The sequence below is a fragment of the Lynx rufus genome, unplaced genomic scaffold (assembly GCF_022079265.1).
Source record: "Lynx rufus isolate CCGP_SWC_20201006 ecotype Redwood Valley unplaced genomic scaffold, mLynRuf1.p SCAF_5, whole genome shotgun sequence".
NCBI lineage: Eukaryota > Metazoa > Chordata > Mammalia > Carnivora > Felidae > Lynx > Lynx rufus.
In genome coordinates, this window is record NW_025814867.1 from 45,743,108 (window position 1) to 45,770,313 (window position 27,206).

The 27,206-nt window shown below is 39.2% G+C and overlaps 2 protein-coding genes across 3 annotated transcripts in view; one reads left to right on the top strand and one right to left on the bottom strand.

Moving 5' to 3' along the window:
• Positions 1–11,448, bottom strand: part of P2RY14 (purinergic receptor P2Y14) — a 56,844-nt gene extending 45,396 nt beyond the window's left edge. For both annotated transcript variants that reach the window (XM_047100065.1, XM_047100064.1), the window contains exon 1: positions 11,254–11,448. The gene's annotated coding sequence lies outside the window, so the exon portion shown is untranslated. The remainder of the gene's footprint in view (positions 1–11,253) is intronic.
• Positions 1–27,206, top strand: part of MED12L (mediator complex subunit 12L) — a 336,181-nt gene that overhangs the window by 173,049 nt on the left and 135,926 nt on the right. The gene's annotated exons all lie outside the window — the stretch shown is intronic.

A 27,206-nucleotide genomic window follows, 5' to 3' on the forward strand; every position in this document is an offset into this window, starting at 1 on the left:
AAAAATAAATAAACTCACTGGTCTAAAACACAGCAAACAACCCCCACCCCCCCCGCAAACACAGTTTGCCTAGACTTTAGACATTATGAAAATTATATTTGCACAAAAGCACTTGTATAATAGTATAGTCCTTTTTTTGGTGTGTTGTGTTTTTTGACTTTCACATTAGTCTTAGCTATTTTTTCTTTGAATAATCTTTTCTAGCATTTTGAAGATTTTAAGTAAATGAAGGAGTGTATGAGTAAGTGATATGAACGAATCAGTGTCAAGGAACTCTAGCCGTAGGAGAAAAGCTTTGAGATTTGGTGGCTTGTGACTGGGAAAAATAAAACGTGTGTGCAGGGGCATTTGGCTGCTTGTTAAGAAGACAGTCAAGAGTGAGAAGAAAAATTGCTGTAGCCATTCTATGAAAGAAAAGCTACCTCTTCCTAGGGAGGGACTGGTGTGCTCGGTCCTCATATGCCATCGGATCCTGTAACTTGTATAAACTCCTTCCTGATGTGAAGTCCGTGCAGTCTCTCATGGGGTGCCTTCAGTGTGATTTGAAATGGGTGTTCAGGAGAACTAAGATTTACTTCATAGCTAGCATTAGTGAATTCTGTCAGTGCTGTAAAGTCCTAGAGAACTTTTCAAATTAAATTTTGGGAGCTCATTCTAGAGCGTATTTCCTGAATGGTAGAGTTTCTTAAATTCTTTAAATGAAAAGTTTATTTTGACTGTTATTGGAACCATTAACTAAACACTTCATGGACTATATGGCTTAAGACAATATTCCTTACTGGGAGTTTATTTTTTGCTGCTTTTATTCTTTCTGACTTAAGCCTTTAGAAAAAGTTATACATTGAATAAGGCATAAAAGTAATGGAGTTCCATTAAGGGAATGGTGATAATGGAAATACTTGATGAGAAAAAGGAATTTAAATGCATAACTTAACCACATTAAAGTGGCTAGCCATGAAAACTCCTTTTTCTCTTCAAAAAGAAACAATGCCAGGTTCATATGGTACTTTCTTCTATTTTGCCCTAAATTCTAAGCAACTATTGTTGATAGTTTCTCTAACAAATTTTTTTTCAATGTTTATTTTTGAGAGAAAGAGAGAGAGAGAATGCAGGCTTGTGAGTGGGCTAGGGGAAAAGAGAGAGGGGGAGAGAGGATCTGAAGCAGGCTCTGCACTGACAGCACAGGGTCTGATGCAGGGCTCAAACTCACAAACTGAGATCATGACCTGAACAGAAGTTAGATGCTTAACCAACTGAACCACACAGGTGCCCCTTGTTGATAGTTCAGAGCAATATTAGCTTGTGAATCTTGGGTAGTCATTAAACATAGAGGGACGTGCAAGCTACAAATAAATAAATTCTCGTTTAGCTGTGAATAGTTTTCCTGTGGCAGTTCCTCACTTGAGGAAACATAAATGTCAGCTGGGTAATAAGAAATAAGACTTGCTAAACAGTGAGTGCGTTTTAGCTCAGTATCATCAAGGAAGCAGCTGGCAACATACAACTCTTCAGAACAGTCTCTTCATTTTTTAGTATATGGAGTATTTTTACCAACTTCATTGCTAAGTACTTAGAAAATGTTCTATGATCCTAGTTAATTTGTTAATTTCTCCAAGCCCTAATAAGTGGAAAAGAGTATTTTTATTCTTCCCAATCTTGTGCTTTCTTAGTAAAATCTCAAGGAAATAATTTGAAATGCTTTATATTAGATGCCTTAGGTAATAATCTTTGAGTGGCAGGAATAATTCTATTTATGCTTTGACTTGACATGTTTTTTAGAAGAAATATTACTAAAACATTTTTAAAAGTTTTAAAATTTTTAAAAGTCCTCTAAATCTTATAAAATAATGCATATGTTTAAGGCTATAGAAACAATGTCCCCAGAGAGTAATCTTTTTGAGTAATCATTTATTACTCATTTTAGAAGTCAGTTTAAAATGGAGCTGCTAAGAATCACTTGACTGATGAAGCCTAATTCATTAAAGAGAATTTCATCTATACTAATGAGATGGTAATTGATCTAATGCCTATTCAAAGAGGAAGAAACTATTGTGAGCAAACTGTCCTCTGTTTCTTTGTGCTGGGTTAAACTGTTGTTCATTAAAAAAATGCAAACTTTGGATTATCCCTATCCTAGTCAAAAGCTTATCATAAGTCAGGGCCAGACCATCACTTTCAAATGGAGACTTATGTGTCCATTTGGATCACATTTGTGACTTTATTCCTGTGAGTAGATTTTCCATCCAGGATATACCGTAGGCTAAGCATAGGCCTCTTCAACAGGCTTTGTCTTAACCCATGGGGGCATTTGTAAATGAGCAACAGTGTTTATAGATCATTTCTTCTCTGTGAGATCTATTACCAGATGAAATAAGGAGTCAAATAAACAATTCAAGATGGATTATATACCTAAATGTAAAACTGAAACCATAAAGCTTCTAGAAGAAAATATAGAGTATGTTCACAACCTTGGGTAGGCAGTAATTTATTGGGATACAAAACACACTAATCATAAAATGAAAAGTTAATAAATTGTACCTTTTTAAAATTGAAAACTTCCATTTTTCATTTGATACCATTAAGAAAATGAAAGGCAAGATTGGGAGGAAAAATACACAATACACACTTCTATTAAATGACTCAGGCTATTTAAAGAATTTTTGTAACTCAATAAAAAAAAAAAATGGCCAAAAGACATGAAGAAACAATTCACTAAAGAAGATGTTTGACCAAGTAACAGATGAAAAGGTGCTCAGCATCTTGAGTTAATAGGGAAATGCAAATTATAATGGTGAGATACTTCACACCCATTAAAATGGCAAAACAAAACCAAAAAAATTAAAACAACCCCCCCCCAAAAAAACCGAAAACACCAATATTGACAATACTAACTGTACACAAGGAAATAGAACAATTTTTAGTTGGAGTATAAAGTAGAAAATCTACTTTGGAAAGCAGTTTGGTAACTTTTAATCAAGTTAAACATACAGCTAATGAGCTAGTAATTTAATTCCTTGGCTATTCACCTAAGAGAAATGAAAGCATATGTCCATAAAAAGCCCTTTACTAGAGTATTCATAGCAACCCTATTCATAACAAACAAAAATTAGGAATGACTCAAATGTTCATCAGCAGATTAAAACGAGTAAAGAAATTGTGGTATACTTAGAGAATACCACTTAGTAATCAAGAGGAATGATAGATGCCAACAGTGTGATCCCAACAATAAATCTCAAAATGTTAAATTGAGCAAAAGAATTCAACACAAAAGGTGTGTGTACTGTGTGATTATGTTTCAATGAAATTCTACTACAGGTAGAACTAAGTTCTAGTGACAGAAATCAGGTAAGTGGACACGTAGGAGTGGAAAGAAATATAAGGGAGCTTTCAAGTATAATAATTGGGGTGGTGTTTACTTGGGGTAAAAATTCATTGAACTTACATTTCAAATCTTTCTATTTTATTGTATGTAGTTTACACTCCAACCTAAATTAAGTGGGGAAAAAATCGATGGTATAAAACTGGCCCTGTAGAGCAGTAAGGATGTTGAAAGCGTATTGTAAACTATGTGTAAATGGTGTAGGATGTTGGAAAGATGGTGGGGAATATGCATCACACGAGCTCTCAGAAAAAGGCAGGTCAAACAGGAAAGGCTTTCTGGGCAAGAAATGGTTTATGTTGTGTTTTGAAGATGGAAATTGAGAAATGTCAGAGATTGGCCATTGAAGGGAAAATAATTCCAAATAGGATCAAGATCTCAGGTCAAGGGATCAAGACAAGGATAAAGGAAGACATGCTTTTAGAGGTCAGTAAAAATATTAATTGAATTTGTTTCTCTACTCAGTGTATCATTTCCCACTCCTCTGTTGGTATGTCATTTTCCTTTTTCAAGATTCGGCCTAATTTTGTTTCTTCAGTCCACTGGATGCTTCAGCACACAGTGTTCTTTCCTTTTTCTGAGCTCCTATTATAACTGCACAGTGTAGCACATAATTTTTCCTAGATTGTAGCCTATATGTTCAGTGGGTATCTTCTCAAAATTATTTCTTGAGGGAAGGTAGTTTTTCTTCCAATGCTCCAAGTGAAAGGCTGAATGCACAATAAAATGCTGGTTAAGAGTCTTTTTTTTTTTTTTTATTTAAAAAAAAATTTTTTTTAACGTTTATTTATTTTTGAGACAGAGAGAGACAGAGCATGAACAGGGGAGGAGCAGAGAGAGAGGGAGACACAGAATCTGAAACAGGCTCCAGGCTCTGAGCTGTCAGCACAGAGCCCGACGTGGGGCTTGTACTCATGGACCGTGAGATCATGACCGGAGCCGAAGTCGGACGCTTAACCGACCAAGCCACCCAGGTGCCCCTGGTTAAGATTCTTTGGATGGAGGTTTGATAGATGTATAGGAGAGGACATCTGGTGGAACGTAGCTTTGCTACATCTATATATATGAGTGTTAATGGCTATCCTTTTTGATTGTCACCTATATACCAGACATTATGATAACTGTTACAATAGTTATTTTTAGGTAGGCATTTTTATTCTGTTTTTACAGATGCATAAACTGAGCAGACAGAGTTTTTGACAAGCTAGAATTTGAAGAATCTCTCTTTGGCTTCCACTGTTCTTGTGGTCATCAAACTATTGTACTGTGTTACTGAGAAATAAGGTGATGGTGATGACATCAGTAAACATTGATTGTACTCTTATGTCATGCCAGTCATTCTTTGGATACTTGATGCATATTCATTTAATTTCCATGATCAGTGAGGAAACTCATAGAATCATTGAATGAATAACTTTATCAAGGTGATATCAGAGTAAGTGGTGTGGTGTCAGGATTTGAAACCACATAGTCTGATTCCAGAATGCATGATCTTTGCTCTTTACTGTTATGCTATATACCTTGGCTTTGTAGACTTGAGGACTTAGGATTTAGTGAAAGTCGTCTTTTAGTGAAAGCATAGTGTGTACCTTTTCTTAGGTAGGGTAGGAATGGATTTAGATAAAAACTAGTGAGGCAGAATGTTGTTTCTATGGAACAGTTACTTTGTTCAGATCCTCCTTACTGCCGTCAATCCACTGAACATTTGTGGGGAAACTTCACTGTGCTATTTCCTTGTAAGGTTAAGACACACTCCGTTCTTTCGAAGGCTTAAGAGTCTAGGTCTAGGTCTCGGTTTTTTATTTTGTTATTTTACTCCCATGGCTTCTCAAGAATTTAAAAATTCTCATAGTATTTGAAATAAAGTAAGAAACTGGACATGACTGGCAGTATGCTACAGTTCTGGTTTTTGAAGGAAAATTAGCAGACCCATCCCCAGACAAAATAGTCTGGCCACAACCCCAAAGATTAGGCAGTAGGGGTACATTAAATATTTTAATTTAAAGTAATGTATTTAAAGGAGATCTCCTTTTCTAACACTGATTCTGACTTTGTTCCCTTTTTTTGTTAACAAACTACCTGTCTCCATGGCACTAGTAATAAGGGCTGCTGCTGTATGACTCTTCATAGATTCAGTAATAACAAGACAGCTCACCTTCAATTTTAGGTTTCCTTTTCTTTGTTTTTCCCCCTAAGTTTATTTGTTTATTTTGAGAGAGAGAGAAAGAGTGCATGCATGAGCTGTGGAAGGGTAGAGAGAGAGGGAGACAGAGAATCTTAAGCAGGCTCCGCACTGTCAGCATGGAGCCTAATGCAGGGCTCGACTTCATGAACAATGAGATCATGACCTGAGCTGAAACCAAGAGTCTGACACTTAACTGACTGAGCCACCCAGGTGCCCCTAGATTTTCTTTTAATTTCAGTATACCCTTTCTCTTCCCGTTTTTCACTTCTGTAAAAATGGTGCGTGCAGAGATATTTATAGTAGGGGAAGAGACAGTGAGATCCTTATGCAGAAACATAGGTAGGCAGTTTCAGGGCCAGGAAAAAGAGAATATTAAATGTTAAGGCCAATTCCTACAATATTTAACTGAAATTTGTATTGTTTTCCATATCCTGTGTTTGTCATCAGTATATGTAGGGCATCAGCTTATAACAGGGTTAGGACATGGATTTGGATCAAGTCCGTAAATATTGGTTGGCTTCTGATGAGATTAGGTGCCCTTCAGATCTCTATAAAGAAAATTAAAATATAATCTATATAATCTATTACATCAAATAAATATAAACAAATAAAATTAAATAAGTAAAATATAATCTATTCCATTACAATATGTTCAAAGATTGTTGTAACATTGAAGATGTCAAGGCTTGTCTTGGTGCCCATTAAAATGTAAGCTCCATGAGGTCAGGGAGTCTGCTGTAGGCCAGCTCCTGAGCATCATCTAGAATCATGGTGGGCACATGGTATGCAATGAGTCTTTACTGAATTAATGAATGACTGAAATATGTCCAGAATGGGAAGAAGATTTCATTTACCCTCTGTATCAGGATGGAAACATTCCTTATTTAGAGGAAGCCTTCTATGAGCTTATCTACCAAACCATTGACCCTAGCGCCGAACTCACTGGGAAGATCCTATAAGCAATGGGTGAGTCTTGCTTTCCAGCCAGGTATCTTTCCCACAGTAAAGGAGAACTTGACATATTGCAAGTCTGCTTGGGGTAAATTGTTGCTATAGTATAGTGACTATATGAAAATCAGTGCGTGTGATCCTGAAAAATTGAGAATCAGATTTTCTGTCCCAGTGACTACACCAAAGTACACAGTCTCCTTTGGGCCAAGTCTGAGCTGCCAAATAGCTGATGGTTTTTCTCTGACATCTTGAGTTCGACAACAGATGTTACGTAATTGAGTAGAAGCCACCATCCCTGTATGTTTATTTTCTTATCTGAGAGATGAAGGGTCAGAACATGATATCCGAGGCCTTTGATGCTTTTCAGAAACAACAGAAGGAAGACTTCAGAGTTGAATAAAAACCCAGCAATTTAATTCAGGCTGTGTCAAGACAGAGCATTTCAAAGGAGTCAAAAATTGATCAGATCCAAAAGTATATAACCAACATTTAACTTTGTCTTTAAAAGAACAGGTGGATTGGGAAGCTTTGTGGTAAACTTAGTTTTTCTGGGAATTAATATAGTTATTATTATGATAAAAATAAGGCTAGTAAATTACCTATTAGGTTTGTACTTTTTTCTTCTACCAACTAGCACCCTAGAAAACTCCCCGTGGAGGAGCCAGAAGATTTAATTAAAAGAATTTTAAAGACCTGATGGAGGGAACTTAATCCCATATGATACTCAGGAAGCTGAGAATTTTATATAGTTTGTTAGTGGGTAATTTGGGGGGAAAGATAGGATCCTTGCCCCCTAGACTTTGATGAGGCAATGCATTTTTCAACATTCAGGGACTTTCTGGGTTTAGTACCAGAATGTGGCAGCAGACTTGAAGCTAATTTGACATCCCAAGTAGTAAATAGAGCCCATCCTTTATAGTATCCACTCTGAAATGTGAGGACGATCATATAATTTACTGTCCAAACCAGGTCACTTAAGTAGGAAGTGTCCACTTAGGTAGTACAAAATTGTACTATTTACAATCAAGCCCAACCCTGTCCCAGGATGTATGGTCATTTTACCCAGTGGAATTCAAAATTGTGCAGCAAAATCACCTAGAGGGCTTGTTAAAACACAGATTGCTAAGCTTCACTCCCAAAGTTTCATAATTCAGTAGTTCTGGGGTAAAAAATTTGCATATCTAACAAGTTCCCTGGTGATGTTGATGCATCTTGTCTTGGGTCACTTTAAGAACGACTGTTCTACCTAGAAGAGCTTGGCACTCTTGCACTGATGGTGTAATTTTCATTTGAAAGAAACTCTCCTTATTGTTCAGTCATCCTCTATTAGGCAGTCTTATGCAAGTGCAGATACCCATGAGGAAGGTGGCAGAGTAAGCTCATGTTGGCATCAGCCTGTCATCTCTGGACTGGTCTGTTATTGGTATGCCAGAGACTGCCCATGCTGGCAGGTTGAGACAGCTAACTTTCAAGGAAATGCGGAAACTGAATGAAATAAATGTGACTTCTGGTTTCTTACCATAAAGGCATTGGCCTAGGAAGCTTCAACACCTAAATTCACTCTGAAGGCAACAATATTCCTCTGTCCACACTTGACTTCAGAAGCATCTTAGATCTAGTGGCAAATAACCTTGACTGTTTTTTTCTTCCTTCTCTCCTCCCTCTCTCCTTCCTTCCTCCCATGCCCCCTTCTTCTGTTTTCCAGTGGTCTTATATATAATTACATATACATTTACCTTGAGGTCTTTATGATAGTGAAAACAAAATGATGTCAGCCATATTTACTCAATGCTTCCTGTCTTACTGTGTTAAAGACTTGACATACATGATCTATTTGAGTCCTATAGCAGTTTTGTACTGATGTTATCAGCTTTACGTCAGGGAATGGGACTCAGGGAGCTTGGTGGTCTGGCCTCCTAGAAGGTAGTTACTTAGTAACTGGCTACTTAGTGTATGGATTCGTTGTTTTTTCCTTGTGGAAAGTCTTTTTGTTTTGTTTTAATTATTTACTTTTTAAATTTTATTTTTTTGATTTACATCCAAATTAGTTAGCATACAGTGCAACAATGATTTCAGGAGTAGATTCTGTAATGCCCCTTACCCATTTAGCCCATCGCCCCTCCCACGCATTAGCTGTTTTAATGTGGCACCCCCCACGTTGAGTCTTCTGCCTTTGAGAGACTTTTTTTTCCTTAATGTTTTTTTAAATGTTTATTTTTATTTTTGAGAGAGAGAGAGAGCACTAGTGGGCGAGGGGCAGAGAAAGAGGGAGACAGAGGACCCAAAGCCAGCTCTGTGCTGAGAGCAGAGAGCCCAATGTGGGATTTGAACTCATGAGATCGTGACCTGAACCAAAGTCAGACACTCAACCGACTGAGATACCCAGGTGCCCCAGGAGAGACTTTAATTTCTATTGCCACCTTTCCCCCAACCCAACTGTTGTACTCTATTTAAAGATGTCAGAGATAGGGGCGCCTGGGTGGCTCAGTTGGTTGAGCGTCCAACTTTGGCTCGGGTCATGATCTCGCAGTTAGTGAGTTCAAGTCCCACATCGGGCTCTGTGCTGACAGCTCAGGGCCTGGAGCCTGCTTCTGATTCTGTATGTCCCTCTCTCTCTGCCCACCCCTGCTCTGTTTCTCTCTCTCTCTCTCTCTCTCTCTCTCTCTCTCTCTCTCGTCAAAAATAAATAAACATTAAAAACAAATTTAAAGAAAGATGTCAGAGATAGTTTTATGTTTTAATATAACTTCCCCCCTAATATGTGTGCCTGATACTAGGTCGAACATTGTTATAGCCAGAGAATTATAAATACTATGCTCCAGGGGTGCCTGAGTAGCTCAGTTGATTGAGCAACTGACTTCAGCTCAGGTAGTGATGTTTGTGATCTCATGATTTTATGATCTTGTGATCAGTTTGTGAGTTTGAGCCCCACATGGAGCTCCCTGCTGTATGTGGTCAGCTCCCTGCTTCAGGTCCTCTTCAGATCCTCTGTTCCCTCCTTTTTCTCTGTCCTTCTCTTGCTTGTGCTCTCTCTCAAGAAATAAACATTTAAAAAATTAATTACAAAAATACTATCCTACAAATGCATAGTTGAGGATGAAAGCAGTCCAAGAGGATTTTAGGACCTGCTGATTGGTGATTGGGTAGGGTGCGGTGGAAGGGGAGGGAGCAGGTGTAGCGGTGGTAAGTTTGGGCTGATTGAAACCCTGTGGCCTTTGGGAGCTTCCATGAATGGAATACCAGTGCCTTGCATGTGCTCAAGGGCTCAGGCTCATGGTGAGATCAGCTGGATGGTCTTCGTCAGGGTAGTGAATGCTCTTTACATGCTTCTTCAAGTGTGACGTGGACACTATAATATCTCAGTCAATGGCAATTCTTTCCCTACACCCTGCCCACTTCCCCTTATTGGGTCTTCATGCTTTGCGTATCTCATTTGTGCCCTCATTTCTTCCTTAGCACACTATAATGGATGCGATAACTTAGTTTATGTGTATGTTACCAGTTGTGTATGTGTGTGCATACGATTATTGTGTATTTATGGATTTTATTGGAGTATAAAATTTGTAGGCTCAAAAATGATGAAAGTATATTATTCTGATATTTTATGGTGAGGATATTATGTTTTCATGTTTTTTTTTATAACTTATCAATGATATTTAAGTTTTGTAGTGCTAAAATTGTTTTCAAGTCTGTTTTTCTTAAGAAGAATATGTGAACTACAATGTGTGTGTGTTTTTTTAAACCAGTGTGATTTTTGATTGATTTTCTCCATAGGATTAGGTGTACTTTACCAAAAAAATTATTTCTGGGGGTACCTAGGTGGCTCAGTCAGTTGAGCATTGAACTCTTGATTTTGACTCAGGTTGTGATCTCCGGGTTTGTGGGATCCAGCCCTATATCGGGCTCCACGCTGACAGCGTGGAGCTTGCTTGGAATTCTGTTTCCCTCTCTCCCTGCCCTTCCCCTGCTTTCTCTCTCTCTTCATGAAAAGAAATAAAAACTTAAAAAAATATATTTCTGGACTAGATGGATTGCATGAGATTGGTTGAATATGGTCACATTGTAGAATTGCCCTCTGTGTAATTTAAATTCAGAATGTTTAAAATATTTGAAATAATTTAGCTGATTAGTCATAAACCATAGTAAGTAGCATATTAACTCAATTTTTTTGCTATGCATAGGTGTTTTTGTAGCTTATAACTCTTTAAAGGCAAATAAATATCTTACTAGGTATTAGTAGGGTTACGTTATGCCAACACCAGCAAAGACACAGGCTTTTACCTTTATGAGTATATATCCATACAGGTAATAACTGTGTTATCTGTGGACTCATGCAAGTACAAACAAACATTCACACTGACTTATATGTGTAGTAATAATAGATTGTATAGTTCTTAGAGGCAATTTTGATATACGTTTACAACCTTTAAAAATGTTTGTCCTGCATAAATACCTTTTAGGCACTCTCTTTGATGTGTCTTCTTCACAGAATAACCCAAATTGGAAATCCTAAGTAGTCATCAATGATAAAATTTCAGATTTGGATCCCAGACTCAGTATGAGCAAATATAATCCCATAGCAACCAATTATAGTGCTCAAACAAAAAGCGACTTACTAAGAATGGGGAATCATCTAGTGTTACCGGGCATTCTTGCCACCCAGCGCACAGATCATTTCTGTTCTCATAACACCACTCATACGCGCTCACGTTATCTCACAGAAAATCTGTTTCCTTACCTGTCTGCAGCCCTTGGACTGTGAGTCAAACAGCATTCATTTCAGAATACGTCTCAATATACACTCCAGAGAAAGTCTGTTACACGCAGAGTTCTTGCTCATCTTGAAGGACAGATGAGAATCAGGAACTTGACAGAAACCACAAAATAATGGGTCTCCTGTCACAGCTGAATTGGTCAGTCAGAATTTACTCACTGCTGCCAGGAAATGGAAACAGAAGAGAGATGTTTGGATCTCTGTGGGTGTCAGGCTGGCCTTTGTGCTACTTCTTTTCCTTCAGTGATCCAAAGTAACCCTGGCTTCCACCCCACCCCCCACCCCCCACCCCCCCCCCCCCCCCCCCCCCGCCTTCTTGAAATTTTCTACTTTTTTCAACATCACCACATCATTTGGCGAGTGAAGAGCTAGGCAACAATGTAAATAGATTTTCTTCTTAATCTTTGCCACATCAACTTGCGGTAGTCCACAGTGGCAGCTGTGGTGGGTAAGACATGGTTCTGTCTGAAATACACTGGTAGGAGGAACTTGGCGACAGCCGCCCAGTGTAACTAGCTGCTCACAAATAGGTGGTGATTGGGGTGACCTGGAAATGCAGAATCAGCATTTGAGTAAATAAGCATTTTGACATCAGTGGCCACATGTGTTAGATAAGAGGTGCTGCCGTTGTCACTTGTTCTCCACATTAATTTTTCCATATTTGAGCATTACTGACAGATCAGGAGTAGTACTTCAGGTAAACACATTGCTTGTTGACGTTTTGCTTGGCTTGTGCTGTTTGGAAGGTGAGAGGCAGGACCCACTTCCTATTTTTAGTTCAAGTTACCTGGTATAATTTGTCATGTCCTGAAGAGAGCTCCAGTACCTTTCCTATTGAACTAGAGTGTGCAGTTAGATTGAGAAGCACTCAGTGTTTGGGTGCAAAGCCCTTATCAAAGTGTGACTCAGTACCGGATAAGAAAGAAAGAAAACCATGACTTCTAATGTCCTTTATAAGACGCCTGAATACCAGGTGTGTTCACTCAGGTTGTTCTATTGCCAAATTATGGGCTCATGGTTTCGCTTATAAAGTTCAGTTTGCTTAAAAAACGTATAGATTAGCCATCACAATAAATGTTAGCACTTGTTTATATGCCTCTGATAAACCAGGTGCTGTTCTAGATACTTCGTATGTACTATGTGGTAAGCAGTGTCCCAGACCCTGGAGATGGAGTTGTGACTCAGACCCAGGTCTCTTCCCTCATGAAGCACGGTTTCTTTTCTTATTTTGTGCCTCACAAACGATTGGTCCTTCATACTCTCAGCAGAGGCCCCAGAGGACCCACACATGGTTTAGGGAGACTGCCCACTATGGTCTGCGTGAGGGATCCATTCTTCTGTGCCGGTCGGGGCCCGTGCAGTGCTTGCTGCTGCCTGGACTGCTGGGGCTAAGAACACCTGTGTGCGTGTAGGCTCCAGGCTCGTTGGCTTCAGCTGCAACGAGCTGTGGTGGGTAAATACATGGAGGTAGGGACTAGCCTTCAGAGCCTGGTTATTATTACCAGGTGCACTACAGAGCCCTTTGGATGTAAACATGACGCTGATTAAATGGATGATTTGGCACTAATAGTCTCTTAGCTGCAGCTCTGAAGACTTCCCTGATTTATAGCTGGAGGCACTGTTTATTCTTGCAGTCCCAGAAGCACCCGTTAATTGTCCCCTCGCTCTCTTATGCTGCTTGTAATCGCCATGGAGTGCACTACATACCTGTTACTGAGGGTGACTGGGAGGAAATGTAGTTAAATTCACTGGACCTGCTTGTTTTCCTCCCGGTACCAGGTCTTGCAAAGTCCAAGGTCAAGGAGATAGCCCTATATAGGTGGTCATGTGATGGCTGGTAGTCTAGATATGTGAGGTAGATGGTGTGTAAGATCCAGAGGGATGAAGAAATGATGAAGTAGGGAGCTCGTGGCCCACCCAGGGGGTCAGCTGCCATGGCTGAAGCTTGTAAGGTCCAGTGTTGCCTCATCTGTGGATGAGCCAGTGCTGAGTGTATGGCCTGTTCTAAATGTGTTTTATGTGTTCCAACTTGCTGAGTTTTCACAACTCTGTGAGCTAGGTGGGTTCCATTCCTATCCCCTCCGCCGCCTTTTTTCTTAATAGATGAGGAAACAGGCACAGCAATCCTAAGTAAGTTTCCACAGTTCCTACAGCTGGGATTTGGACTCAAGCAGAGCAGTTCTTGGATCTTGTGCTCTTGACTGTACTTTTAGGTCTCCCCCAATTTTGCACGTTGTTATCTAAATCAAAGACTTTTCAGATTAATGTAAGTCTAAACAAAACCTGACTTGTGGGAAGCCCGTTTGTGGCATTTGTCTATACTTGTATTGGCAGGTAGCAGGGCAAGATGGCATGGAGAGGACAGCTGGGGACTCAAGTGGAACATTCATTGCCAAAGACTGGATCAAACCACAGATGCACACTCACACACTCAGCTCAGAAGTACTTTCTTTGTATTAGATCCTTTTATAGCCAATTCACATGGGAGCCATTTGAGGGGTAACCATGCCTGTGTTTACAGTGAGAAAATAGAGCCACAGCAAACTTAAGTTGTCCAAGCTAGTAGGTGGCAGGACTGGACTTTGCAGCTGGCCTTCAGAGCCACAGTCGAGGATTCCTTCCCCAGCCCTGTGAGTGTTTTTTAGAATCAGATGAATAGAGAACACAGATTTGTTAATTCACGAAGCATCTGAGAGTCCAGTACACCGGGACTGTCCTTGTTGGGAACACAAGAAAAGTGTATTTTCTCATCAAAAACTGCTGAGTGTAATCACACCGCATTTTAGTGTGAGATGAGGAACGCAAAGAGAGTGATGGCAGGCAGATGGCAGACTCCAGACGCCAGGGCCAGTGGTAGAGGCAGAGGGTAAGGCTTGGAATTGAGGGAAGATGAACATGTAAGCATCCAAGAAGAACTTGGTGAGTTATCTGTTCATCTTGTGTTCTTAAGACTGCATGTCTCAAGACAAATTGCCTTAGTAGAGTTTTGGGCCATAGGACCCAACTGATGGCGGCAAGGCCAGGTCTTATGATTCATCTTTTCATGGTTGGGAGACTGTTGAAGGAAATACCCGGAGCTGCTACCTCTTCCTGCCCCTGGCCTCTGGACTGTCCCATTTGCCCTCTGCTTACCTAGCAGTTCTGATCTTTTTTTTTGTTGTTGTTTTGTTTTGTTTTAATGTTTATTATTTTTGAGAGAGAGAGAGAGGCGAGTGCGATTGGGGGAGGGTCAGAGAGAGAGAGAGAGACGGAGAATCTGAAGCAGGCTCCAGGCTCTGCACTCTTAGCACAGAGCCTGATGCGGGGCTTGAACTCACAAACTGCAAGATCATGTCCTGAGCTGAAGTGGATGCTTAACTGACTGAGCCACCCAGGTGCCCCAGTTGTGACTCTTTTGAAGTCATTGTTTGTTTCTATATCTGACTGGCCATCAACATCACCTGGTGAGCTTTAAAAATGCAAATTCCAAGACACTGCATCAAATAAACCAAATCAGAATCCTTGTGGTTTTGGTTGAGGAATCTGTATTTTCAAATGTCTTCTGGTAAATCTGAAATGTGGCCAAGTGTGAGCATCCCTGCCTTCCTGTTTTGGAGCCTCTGATCATATAACACTTGGAGGAACTTGCATCTTCTGGGCAGATGCCCTACCTCTAGACCTGTTTTTCTGTTCAGCTCACTCCAGCTGCTGGGGTCCCCTTATAAGTTGTTGCTCTGGCTTTGGGCACCCATGCAGATGTCTGCCCTGAGAGCAGAAATTTTGATGATCAGAGTACCAGGAGGGTGGTGGTAATGAGGTGAGCATTCATAGACGTAGTGAGAGAGAAAGACTAGAGCAGCCAAAGAGGAGGCGAAACCCAAGGAGGAAGGAAGGGTATCAAAAGGAGGCTTATGCAATGAAAACAATGTTGTCTGACTTCTCCTGAGGCTTTTATATTTTATATTTTTATTTTTATAGTTTTATATTTCCGATCACTTCTCTCATCGGTTTTTTTCTCCCCTGGGTGCAAATGAATGGTGTAAATCTGTTCTTATACTGTCTGCTGTTACTCCCTCTTAGCAGAAAAGTCTTAAGAGTGGAGTCTTCCTTTTTCTGTGCACCTCACTGTGTCACCTAGGTTTTGGAAACTGGCCCCAGCCATCCCAGAATGTGGAGTTACGGGAAATATGGGCACATTTGTGGATGACTCAGCCTATTTCAACGCAGGAGTGCAGATTGGCCCTGCCACCATTTTGTATTTCCTTGAGGTGTACCCGGGCATTTTGTGGATATGCTTAAATGTGAAGATGGTCTTGTACAGGTATTTCTCTCTTGGAATTGGAAATAAGTGTATTATTAAGGTTTGCAAAAGTGTTTTATCCTGACAAACTATTGATCATATCATTATGTATTTTTAAAATTAGATGTTTGTTATATTCAGCACCACTAGATACCAGACTCAATACAAATATTAATGATTATATTAATAATAATAAAATAATAAGTAGGTAGAGGTCATGTTCCCTGCTTTCAGGATTCTTGCTATCAAAAAAAAAAAGAAACAAAAAGATTAAAAAAATGTTTTCTTCTGTACTGTTTGATTTATGCTGTATAATTCTGTGTTCCTGCAGCCCCTTCCCATTTCCTTTTTGGAACCCAAAGAGTACTGTATGACTTCATCCTGATAAATCTTTTTCTCAGAACTCTTCACATACCCTCGAGATGATGGCTACTACCACCCACATTCTCACAGACACATTTACATTTCCTTTCTCCAACATTGTTTCCAGGCTGGACTCTGTCTTTTCAGGACTAAGAATGGTTATATATAAATATCCCTTGTGTATTCATACTACAAATAGAGTGGGATTAACGTAATCCCCAAATATGTCTGTTATTGTTTCCAGTCAGTTTCCATCCAGCTTGTTGTCAGCTGTCCTTAAAAGCTGACTTTGTTTCTTCTTGGTTCCATAAATGTCCTGTTTTGTTCCTTATCCCAAAATCTTTAAATAAGTACAGAAACAACTTTATTGTTAGTGCTTTATCCCAGATTTTCCTCATTTGCTTCTTTGCATGGTAACACACACTTGTGCACTTTGCTTTTTCTCAACATGCTGTCTTGGGGACTTAATCACATTAGCCTGGTAGAAATTCCTTGTTCTTTTTTCATAGCTCTTTAGTATTCCATACTTTATTTGGTCCCTATTGATCGGCCCTTAGATAAGTAAGAACATTTTCAATGAATTTATTTTAAGCATAGCAACTATTTACTGGGTTACATCATTAAAAAAAAATGTTGGGGTGCCTGAGTGGCTCAGTTGGTTGAGCATCTGACTTTGGCTCAGGTCATGATTTCACAGTTCATGAGTTCGAGCTCCAGTCAGTTGATGAGTTTGAGCCCCATTTCGGAATCTGTGCTGACAGCTCAGAGTCTGGAGCCAGCTTTGGATTCTTTTTCTCTCTTTGCCCCTCCCCCACTTGTGCGCGCGCTGTCGCGCTCTCTCGCTCTCTCTAGCTCGCTCTCTCTCTCTCAAAAACAAATAAACATTAAAAAATAAAAGTTTTTGCTGGCAAGTGATTTATAGTTGTGTGTGCATGTTGGGGTGTGTGAATACATGTAGGATTCTACTGGACATTGAGAAATCTATTGATAAGAATTACAGAGGATGTTAGTAAAAGGCCCTGTATGAACATTATATGAATTTACAGAGATATTTAAAGGAAGTAGGTTTGGAAGTGGCTCTCTGAAGGAGATGGTCTTTGGTTCTTACTAAATGGCTTTTTTATTTACAAATTGGGGTGAATTTCAATCTGGGATTTAAAAACATGGTGACAGCAAGGGTACCGTGGATAGAAAGTCAGCAAAGGTGGAGTGGGCCACAATGTGGAGGGTTCTAACTGTCACACTGAGGAGGGAGGTCATAATTGAGAATGCCATGAATTTTTTGTTTTGTAGTAAAATGATTGTTGATGTACTTGAAAAAGTATAACCTGGCAGGAAAACTGAGTACAGACATGGCCTTTTTGTGTTTCTCTGTGTGAAGCATTAAATCCTGCCCAAGTCAGTGAATTGGTTTAGAGTGGTGGAGTGGTAGGAATTATGCCATTGAAACAGCTGGTTTTATTTGAAAACAATGCTTTTTGTTATTTTTTAACTTCTTGAAATGAGTGAATTCGATGGCAGTTGTATACTTAGGTCTGAGAGTTATATTGGAGAAACAGACTTTTGGTACAATATGTCCACCTTCTGGTAGGATGACAGAAGTGACAGTTTATAGCATGCATTGATATACACAATATTTACATATTGTGTAGATACTCTATGAAACCTCACTTGGGGGTGGCACTAATGGTGAGTCATGTGTTGAATACCTTGTCCCAATTAGTTGAAATGCTCAAATAGATTTTCTGTGTTGCTGGTGTTAGATTGTGTTTGACCTTAAGAATCAGAAGGAATGGATTTCAGTTGATGTTATTAGCAAACAGTCAACATGGAGAACTTTAACTGTTAAAAGAAAACAAAAACTTCGGTGCATGTATTTCCTCTTCTCTGTATATCTTGGAAAGATAATGAGGAAGTAGAAGAGGGCATTTTTTTACCCCATCTCCGCTTCTCTGCAATGCACCATTTCTGATAATCATCATTCTGCTTCCGTCTGCCCTTAAGACTTGCCTCAGAGGTCACTTTTCTGGAAGTGTCCCTGATACCTTGGTGGTGGTAGTATTCATCCCATGTGGCCTGTGTTTTTAAAACCTGCCCCGGCTAGCATGGGCTGTGGCTGTACTTGCTGGTTTGTTTGGGTTGCCCCAGTGCCCACTACCATAGTAGGTGCTTAGAAGTGCGTGTTGAGTGAATGTGTGTTTCTAAAATATGGGGAGGCTGAGACTATCCACTACAGGATGCTCTAATTCTGTAGGTAAAAAGTTAGCTGATGTAATTAATCTAAAACAAGGACTGTGACTATTTTTAATAATATTATCCTAGGGGTATCGTGTAAGTACTTGCTTCTGCATGGTTTTGAACTCCTTTTTGTAGGTTTCTGAGCCCCTGATCTGTATATTGATTCATCCTAGGTCAGGTGATTGAGAGGATTTATAAGACCATGTATTTAGTGCTGTAACTGCTCAGCTCTTTAGTAAATTGTTAGAACAGGTTAGGAAAATGAGCCTTGAGAAATCTTGAGAGTGGAATCATCGAGCAGGAATGAGACTTAAGAATGTAGAGAATTACTTCATTTCTGTTAGATAAACTTTCCCAGAGTTCTGATAAACCGATTGTACTTGTTCATGCTGTGTGTGATGTGTGTGGGAGGAGCTCATCCTAGCCAGTTTAGGGGAAGGCTTTGTGGGTAGTCTTCAGAGAATTTGAGCCTAACTGAAGTCAGAGGAAGTGTTGCGGGTGATCGCATGCAGTTTCTTTTTTTCCAGTTTCGCCCAAAGCGTAGGCCACACCTGAAAGTATGCCGTGTCAGTTTCTCTGCCCAGCACGCCAATGTTAGCTGAACATATTTGTTTGTCCTTCTGGATTGTGTGAGGATTGTGTGATTGTCTGGCAATTTAATTTCCTCAGCAGCAGGACTGAGAAATTCTTTGTGGTTTTAGGCAACTCATGCTGTAGAGAGCTGCATATCTCTTTAGTTAATAATTTGAGCACAGCAGTGATTCTCCCTCTGTTTTGTGTGGACCAGTCGGCGTAATCATAACAAAAGAGTCAGTGTGGCCAAGTTTCTGTGTTTTGTACTTGCTGCTACCCTATGATCCTCAAGGATCACTAGGCGTGTTAAATGAGGACATTTGGCTAGGCTCCTGTGACTTCATCATGACCTGAAGGCTAGTTTGGAACCTCTGTTCCTCTCGAACAGGGTGGGGCTTCATCAGCCTCTTTCAGAAGCCTTACAGACTTCCTGCAGGTGGCGTTGGTCTAATCCTGCTGTGAAAGTTAGCTGACACCTGGGCCCTCTTGTGGCTCTGCCTCCTGACCAGCCTGTTGAGTGTCTCCATGGAAGCCTTTGCCTGAGAAGGGCGAATGCAGCCTCTGTCTCAAATGGGTTGAAATCCTCCCAATCATAAATTTTGCTCTTAATAGTTGATAGTGCTAAGAAAGATACATGGTGGTCTTGCTGTGAAAGAAAGAATTTAGACTAGAATTAGATAATGTGTTCCTTCATTAAGCAAAAGCAAACAAAAATACTCCATTTGGGTAGGCTGTGTTCTTTCTTGTGGCATTATGCAAAACTGCTAGCAACAAATACTAACCTAGAAAACATCATCCGCACTTCCAGGAAGCATCCATTAGAGAGTTTTTGTTGACTCCAGGGGTCCAGTTTTCGTTAGTAAACTTGGTGGAAGAAGCTTCACGTTGGGGGCTTCTTGTTGATGTGATGACTGGATTCCTTGAGTTCTTTTCCCTTGTCCTAAGTAGCTTGTTTAACTAAAATATAAAAATCATAACAAAATCATAATGTAGACACAAATTTTGTTATGTGTCACTAGCATGGGGGCCATATGTCCTGGTTTGTCCACACTGTGCCTGTATACACCTGTTGTGTCAGCTCCATAAGTGAGACTTAAACTCTCAAAAGTATCCAGGTCTTGACAGTGAGTTATATGCTCATCTTAATTATGAGAGAATGAAATGATCAAATAAGCATGATTGATGGGCTTCACTTAACATCCTGTTCTCTCAATAGTTTTGTCTTTCATGTTTATTAGATAAATTATTGGAGCTTTCGTTGAGAGACCTTCTCAACTTAAAACCAAGCTTTATTTGCAGTATTGATGGAGTTTATTCCTGTTAATTACATTTGGTGGCATAAATAATTAGCAAGGATTTCGGTAGTATCAGTAGTAACCTTGAGGTATTTCGTTTCAGTATTGAGCCATGATTAAGACCAGAGCTTCTGGAATCACATTGACAGAGTCTGGACCCAAGAAACCGCATTTTTGAACTGTGTGACCTTGGAAATATTATTGAACCTCTTCATTTCTAACATGGGGGTAATGCTAGGGCTTCCTCGTGTTTTGGGGATGAAATGGGTGGATTTAGGACTAAGAACAGTGCTTGGTGCATAGGGAGTACCCAATAAATGTTAGTTTTATTTCATTAGAAAATAATTATTCAGTGTTGGGGCACCTGGGTGACTCCTCTGGTTGAGCATCAGACTTGATTTTGGCTGAGGTCAGGATCTCAAAGTTCATGAGATTGAGCCCCATGTTGGGCTCTGTGCTATCAGCACAGAGGTTGGGATTCTCTTTCTCCCTCCCTCTCTGCCCCACCCTTGCTTGCTATTTCTCAAAATAAATAAATAAACTTAAAAAAATAACCATTCAGTGCTAAAAGTACTAGAAAATAGTTTGCATGGGACTGGGAAGGAGCAGAAAACTCAAGGCCTCAAGCAGTAATGCCATTAGTTTAAAGTCCTGGCAGTGGCTGATTTTCTTCCCTCAGTGTGACACACGGTTGGGATTCAGGTCTGTCTTGCTCCCAAATCTTTGCTTGTCCCTGAGACCACACAACCTCCCTCTGTGTCTGAGCTAAGCTGAGTGCAGGGCCAGGTGGGAAAGAGACATGGACTGGCCATATCTGAGGGTGGATGGGCAGAATTGGGTGCAGAGTTGTTAATGGGAGTGAGGGAAGGAGGGGCTCGTAGGATGACTCCGATTTCTAGTTCAGGTGCCTGGGTGGGTGGTGGTGTTGTTAATTGAGTTTAAGGGTAAGGTGCCTTCCTGACATGGGAAGAGAAAGTGATGCAGTCCCTGTAGCCGAGTGGACTCCTGGCTTCTAACCTGCTACTGTCCCTTCACTTCCCAGCCATGTTTCCTTAAGCATGTCTTAGTTTCCTCATCTGTAAAGTGGAGATAATAGCTACTTCTTGTTGTGGGAAGTAAAAATTTTATGTAAAGTCCTTGGGACAGTGACTGGGTAAGCATTATGTAAGACTTAGTCATCATTATTATTATCTTTATTTTATTTTTTATTTAAAAATATTTTTTTTTAACATTTATTTTGAGAGACAGAACGTGAGCAGGGGAGGGGCAGAGAGAGACGGAGACACAGAATCCGAAGCAGGCTCCAGGCTCTGAGCTGTCAGCATAGAGCCCGACGTGGGGCTTAAACTCATGAACCAGGAGATCATGACCTGAGCTGAAATCGGCTGCTTAACCAACTGAGCCACGCTTGCAACCCTTTATTATCTTTATTTTTTTAATTTTTTAAATTTCTTTTCACTTTAGGATTTCATTTATTTGAAAAGTGTACTATAAGATTATCTTTCAAGAGAAAAGACAGGTAACACATGTTTTTGTACCAGAAAGTATCCATGGTAATGTATTGGTTACTACTTATTATTATTACTTAAACAATGACCTAGTTTAAGTGAGGTAAAATATAACTAGTACATACTAAGCACATAAAAGTGCTCAATAACATTAATTCTTTTTTCCCCCCACTGTTAAAGAATCTGGTATCTATCTACCTATCTATCTATAACTTTACATCCAAATTAGTTAGCATATAGTGCAGCAGTGATTTTAGGAGTAGATTCCTTAGTGCCCCTTACCCATTTAGCCCATCCCCACCTCCCACACCTCCTCCAGTAAGCCTCTGTTTGTTCTCCATATTTATGAGTCTCTTACGTTTTTCCCCCTCCCTGTTTTTATATTATTTTTGTTTCCCTTCTCTTATGTTCATCTGTTCTGTGTCTTAAAGTCTCCTGTGAGTGAAGTCATATGATATTTGTCTTTCTCTGACTAATTTCACATAGCATAATACCCTCCAGTTCCATCCATGTAGTTGCAAATGGCAAGATTTCATTCTTTTTGATTGCTGACTAATACTCCATTGTATATATATCCCACATCTTCTTTATCCATTCATCCATCGATGGACATTTGGGCTCTTTCCAAACTTTGGCTATTGTTGATAGTGCCGCTATAAACATTGGGGTGCATGTGTCGCTTTGAAACAGCATATGTGCATCCCTTGGATAAATACCTAGTAGTGCAATTGTTGAGTAGTAGGGTAGTTCTATGTTTAGTTTTTCGAGGAACCTACAAACTTTTCCAGAGTGGCTGCACCAGCTTGCATTCCCATGTTATCTTTATTTTTAACCTGCTATTTTAAGGGTATCTATGGGGTATACATAGCTGTCTTTCAAATAGCATTTGCAGAGAACATATTAGACTTCGAAGTAGGCCTTTTTTTTTTTTTAATGTTTGTTTATTTTTGAGAGTGAGAGAGTATGAGCAGGGGAGAGGCAGAGAGAGAGAGAAGGTGACACAGAATCCAAGGCAGGCTTCAGGCTCTGAGCTGCCAGCACAGAGCCCAACGTGGGGTTTGAACTCATGAACCACGAGATCACGACCTGAGCCAAAGTCGGATGCTCAACCGACTGAGCCACCCAGGTGCCCTCAAAGTAGGCATCTAATGAAGCTTGCATATAGACTTGGAAGAGGTGAGAATAAAAAACACCTGCCTTATTATTTATGACTAATACCTTATCCCTCCCAAATTTGTTTAGGCCTTGTTGGTATCTCAAAACCTGGGTTTTTTATTTTGCTTGAAACCTTGGACATATTCTCTCTGTGCGCTGATGGTTTAAGAACCTGGATCAGGGTTCTCAATGTAGGCAATACTACACAGGAGGCCAGTTTGTCAAATTTGGAGTTGTTGTTATTGTTGCCATTGTTTTGTCTCAGTATTTGGTGGAATGTGATTTTAGAAAACTATCACAGGTTAAGGGACCGAGTCACATTCATTATACTAAATCCATTAGCTCTGGTTACACATGCCGTGTGTTTGTCTGCATATGTGTGTAGGTAAACAGGTCCAGAGTGTTATTGGAAAGTCTCGTTTATAACATTTCAACTCAGACATGGAACAGGAGGCTCTGGGAAATCTGGTGACTGTTCTGGTCCCTTGTTCATAAGTTAGGCTGATTCAATCAGACATGCAGCTCACTGCTGAGAGATGCTGTGGAGACTGTCCACACCTCAGCCACTGGGTATTCTCTGGCATCATTCAGAGAGAAATTGGCCACTTAACTTACATTAAGAGCGTTTGCCTATGAAACGGTGTGAAATAAAGGAATTTCCAATTTAAGTCCATATCTTGAGTTTTTAAATAAGAAGAAAAAAGTGTGTGGTCTAACAGCTATGTTGTGCCATTTTTGTCATTTTAGATGATTTCTTATCATTGTGGTTTAGAAGATAAACTGAGAATATTCAAAATGTAAGTTGCCATTTGAATACCTGAATTTCTTAATGAATTAAAAATTTTACAGACAGGTCTTATTTCTTCCACTTCAACTCTACTAGGATTTTGTGTACTTTTGAAACTAGAGAAAAATTATTTTTAATTAAAAAATTTTCTGTGTGTCAGTTGGGAAAGAATAGTCAATTTTTGTATTTTTCCCCCCATGAAATTCATGTGTATTTTACCGTTTACTGTTGGCCTTTTTACATCTCTAAGACAGCTTCTTGTAGGTCTTAATTACTCTTTTCAGACATTTCCATTGTACATTTTTCTAGGCAGCTCTGGGACTGTTTTGTGTGTGTGTGTGTGGGGGGGGGGGTGGTGTGCGTGTCCATAGCACTAAAGATGACTCTAGGGAAGGCCTGGCACTTTTTATACATGCTGTATATAGGACACAGGTTTTCTTCAGTTGTTTACTGAATGTTAACCACTAGATGGTACTAGAGGGCTGGGGGGGGGGATGTTAAATAATTGCCTCTACCAGATGCTTGTATTATGTTGAAATTTGAAAATGTTGACCTTAAGAAATATTTGCTTTCAAATTTTATTGAATGTTGAAAGATTATTTTATTTTTCATCATGATACGTGTACTCTTTAAATCCTTACCTCCTATGTCCTTCATCCCTTCAACCACCTCCCCTCTGGTAACAATTGGTTTGTTCTCTGTAGTTAAGAGCCTGTTTCTTGGCTTGGCTCTCTCTTTTTTCCTTTTGCTCATGTGTTTTGTTTCTTAAATTCTGCATGTGAGTGAGATAGATATTTGTCTTTCTCTGACTCACTTATTTCACTTAGCATTATAGTCTCTAGTAGCTTGCCCTTATTGTTGCAAATGGTAAGATTTCATTGTTTTTATGGTTAATATTCCATTGTGTATATATACCACATCTTCTTTATTCATCTCTTGCTGGACACTTGAGCTGTTCCCATAATTTGGCTATTGTAAATAATGCTGCAATAGACATAGGGGTGCATGTATCCCTTTGAATTAGTGTTTTTATATTTTTGGTGTAAACACCCAGTAGTGCAATTCCTGGATCATAAAGTAGTTCTATTTTTAATTTTTAAAGGAAGCTCCATACTGATGCCCACAGTGGCTGCGCCAGTTTGCCTTCCCACCAACAGTACAAGAGGGTTCCTTTCTTTCCACATCCTCACAAACACCTGTTATTTCTTGTGTTTTTGATTTTAGCCATTCTGACAGGTGTGAGGTAATACCTCTTTGTCCTTTTGATTTGCATTTCCCTGATGATGGGAGATGTTGAGCATCTTTTCAGTTGAACGATTATTTTAAATATCCTGTTGCACAATTTTTTTCAACATTGTGTGTCCCTAATTCCCTAGTAAGTATTTATTAATTTGCTAGCTATTGTCTTAATGGCTTTTAGTCTGAGGGAAACCAGTATTTATAAAATTGAAGTGATCCCCAAACCTTATTTTGTACTTGTTTTCTGATTTTCTTTCTGTAATATATCACTTTTCGTTATTTTTTTTCCTAGTAGATCACATTTCCTTGTGGTGATCATACATTTCTTTCTGTTTAGGCTGTGCTATCTTTGGCGCATGAGTGTGTGTGCATGTGGAGATACAATTTTGCCTTAGCTATTTAATACAAATTTATAGATTTTCATGGTGACTATTACCTTGATTGTTTCGCTGAGAAAATACTGGAATACAATCTGGAAATGAGAATTGAATAGTGTAAATAGTTTAATGAATGTAACAGAGTTAGTAATACACACACCAGAAGATTTCCTACAAGATCAGTTTCTTGAATGTAAGTTTTAGGAATTATAGAAATATTTGTTTTCAGAAAATCTCTGAATATGTTTCTCATCTGCATAAAAGGAGAATTAACTATGTTACTTACTGCAGCCTGAGAGAATCCTGAAATACAGAATATGATCCTGAAACTTTATGTAAGAAATTCTAGATTTCAAATGATTTTCAATTAATTTGTAAAAACAGCCAAATCGGATTCTTGTTTTCTTCAATATTAATGTAATTTTTTTATTAATCTCTGAATCTTGCACAATATTTCATATTATTCCTATTGATGTTTATCTTACTAATGTAGATGATTCATTCTTGGTTGGCCTGGAAAGTAATTTTTGTGTCCACGGTGTGGGTATCTATGTAAAATAGAAACATGATAATATTGATTTTTTTTGTAACATGACTCTTTAAAATACCTGAATAATGCTTTCTTGCTATTTATTTTCCTAATCCTGTGTGTTAAGATGTCCCATTGATTTACTAAGATCATTTTAGAGAATAAAACCATCATCACTTTAATGTGCCCACTAACTATACAGCAGTCTTATTTTAGAAACATTAGAATGGGATTGAAAATATTTTAAGTCCTCTTAGAATTGAGGTCTGAATTAGAGGATTAAATAAACTCTGGGGTAGAGAAGTGTTTGTTAATTCCAGAATGCTAAATGGAACAATTTGATGCTATTAAAGATGGTAGGTTTTTAGTATTTTGGAGGATTCTGTGGTGACCATGGATTCAACAGCATACACAATTACAGTGAACGGGGTAATATCATTTTGAGGTTTTTGACTGTGAGTTGTCATATAGTGGAGAGAAATGGACATGGGGAGGACAAGACACATTATTCTGAGAAAATTTTCACAACCATAGTGTTGCTCCTTTTTATATAGCATAACCGTAACTCAACCTAGACATTATGGGGAGAATGGAGGAATAAATTAGCCTTTCAAAGTGCCTTTTCACATCAGCTGATCTAAACATAGTTATCTTGACCTGGCTAGTGGTACACAGTGCGGGGAGGGGTGGCTATGTAAATGACCTAATGAGGGGTTATTAATTCATGTGCCGGAGTGCCCCTGGAATTTATGGAATTGGAATCTGGATGGACAGATGGACATTTCAGTAGAGGTCTTCAGATAATTTTTTAATCACTTTGCTACCAATCCCTCTGCCAAATCTGACTCACCTACTAGGAACTTAGCAGTCCCTGAATTCTGTTTGTGATGGTAGTCACTGTCAGTCTGTGTTATTCTTGTGCCCTTATTTCCACTCACTTTAGCTTTTAGAATTGTGTAGATGGTCTACAAGAGTCTAATAAAGCATCACACTTTATTATGCGTGTGTGTGCTTTGTCTCTGGTGACCATAGTGTCCTCTCTTTGTCAGGAAATTGACAAACGTGCCTTCAGTTCTCCTGTTTTAATGCTTGCCCCACTCCTCACACAGTGTGAGCAACAAATCAGGCACTTGCTATGCTCAAGCAGCTGAAGGCTTTGAAATCAATGAAGGTTCAAGGGTTTTTCTTGAAGAAGAAAATCTTGTAAGATTTAAAAGATTACCCTTGTCCTTTTTTGACTTAATTTATTGAACTCTATCCTTCAACTTAAGGTGATATTTTTAAACTAATGATAACACTATTAAAGGTAGGATATAGCTAAAAGGAAAGAATGATTTGCTAAAAGTTTTTCTAAAATAAAGACTATTAAATGGTTTTTGTTTACAAGCCACATATACTTGATTATTAACCAAGCTTCCATATTCTCTTTTTTTAACCCAGGAGGATTTAGCAGCATAGCAATATAATAATGGCAAATGTCGTGTTTTATCCAAGATCCACTTGTCTTCATAGCTAGTTTTTCTTTTTTGAAATAGCCTAAGTTTAAAATCAGTCAGTTGAATTCAGCCTTTCAA